At 18.6% G+C, this 2,051-nt stretch overlaps 1 long non-coding RNA gene across 1 annotated transcript in view; it reads right to left on the bottom strand.

Moving 5' to 3' along the window:
* The window catches only part of LOC117170278, a 1,783-nt gene extending 397 nt beyond the window's left edge, over positions 1–1,386 (bottom strand). The window contains exon 1 of the long non-coding RNA XR_004466752.1: positions 1,342–1,386. This is a non-coding gene — a long non-coding RNA (uncharacterized LOC117170278). The remainder of the gene's footprint in view (positions 1–1,341) is intronic.
* Positions 1,387–2,051: the final 665 nt, after the last annotated feature.

Raw genomic sequence — 2,051 nt, 5'->3', positions numbered from 1 at the left:
ATTAATTTTAATTTGACATGAATGAGACATTAAAAATTTTTTTTTAACGTTTTGGTTATAATAATATTTTATTTATTTTTATATTTGCAAATTATAAATCTTAATATAATTTCATACATCTATTAATTTTTTATAACAATATTATATTTATATTTTATACTTTAGAATTATGTACAAAATGAAAATTAAATATAATTTTTATAAATTTTTAATTGGTTTATTCAATTTTACAGGAATAATTATTCGAAGTATATCTTAAAATTACATTGTTTAAAATAATATAAACGATTATTAAATTAATAGATATATTGCGAAATCATTAAGTTTAATAATATTATTATATAAAAATTATAATTAAAATTTTGAACAAAACATAATGTTATAATAAGCTAAATTACAATTAAATAAATTTATTATATTAATTTTGTTTATTATGTTAATGATTCAATGTTGAAAAACTTGGTATTTATATATTAAAATTATGTAATTCCATATTTTTATTTTAACGTTATCTGATCAAAATTTATTAACTATTTAATTTTGGAGCTACATTAATTCTAAATTTTACATGATTGAGTCATAAACAAAAATTTTTTTCTCGTTTTAAATTGGTTTATTCAATGCTGCAGGAATAATTTTTAAAATTTCACATTAAAATCTTATTTTGTTAAATAATATTAAAGGTTATTAAATTAATAGATATATTTTGAAATCGTTAAGTTTAATGATATTATAATATATATTAAAATTTAATGATAAAAAATAAAATATCAAAGTACATTAAGATTGGATTTAAATTATTTAATATTTAGTAATATAAATAGGTTATTTCCACTCGGATTATGTAATTAAATATTTGCTATTACTTTCGTAATAAAAGTCTCTTCTTTTCTCTAATATTCAAATTCAATTTTCTAAATTATATGTACACATATTTTAATTTTTTTAATGATGAAGAAAAATTTCAGAAATGAAAGTTTAAATTTAAAAAAATGTATTAAGCTTCTTATTTTGTAAAATGACTAATTGATATAAGCTGAATATTTTTTTCGACCAATAAATTGAATAAAGATTAATATTTATTACCTCAAATTTAAGTAACATAAGTAACAAATAAATCAATCATTCACTTCTAGATTATATGATGGAACATTGAATATGATTTGCATAATATAAATCGATTTATTTTTAAAGTACCTCTATTTCAATTAAGTAATTTTTCGGAATTATGCTGGTGTTCTGAGATTAATATTTTCATTCAATTTTCAAAATTTGATTAAAAAATGTTTTCCTTTAATTTATATTAAGTCAATGAAATTTTTAATCAGTGAAACAAATTACCTGAGGCTTTTCATGTTGTGAACCATTTAATGCATCATTAGCTGATAATTTTCTTCACACTTTCTTCATATTGGTTTTAGTTAGTGATAAAGCTTATTAATAAATTAGACGTATAGAAATTCTGTTTTAAAATTTTATGGAGAGATAAATTTTTGATAATACAACTGATAAATTAAGACACGATTTGTTAATAGGAAATAAAAGTTCAAAATACACAAGGATAAGATTCTAGAGAACACTCCGTGACATAGACCAACAACAAAAATTGAACTGTCATGGTTACTATGGTGATTTGTAATGATAAAATATACGAACGTTTGATTATCACAAGAGTTATTTCAACAAATGTTTATAAATAAAAGTTCTAATTAGGAAAAATATATAAAGTTGAATTTATTTGAATGTTTTATAGCAGAATTATATTTTAATGGTTTTTCTTTTGTAAAATGATCAATTCATTATTAGCTAATTAACGTTTTCTGATTATTAAAGTAAATGAAAATTAAAACTTCGTTCCTGAAATTAAAGTTACATAATTTAATTATTGACTTAAAGTTTCTATAATGGAATATTGAATATAATTTGAACATTAAAAGTTAATTTATATTTTCAATTATATTATTTCAATTAGATAATTTTTCAAATGATTCTGATGTGCTGAAATGTGTATTTGCATTCGATTATGTTGTGCAATAATTTTTTCTTAACGC

The sequence above is a fragment of the Belonocnema kinseyi genome, chromosome 3 (assembly GCF_010883055.1).
Source record: "Belonocnema kinseyi isolate 2016_QV_RU_SX_M_011 chromosome 3, B_treatae_v1, whole genome shotgun sequence".
Classification (NCBI taxonomy): Eukaryota; Metazoa; Arthropoda; class Insecta; order Hymenoptera; family Cynipidae; genus Belonocnema; species Belonocnema kinseyi.
This window is presented reverse-complemented; position numbering and strand designations above follow the sequence as displayed.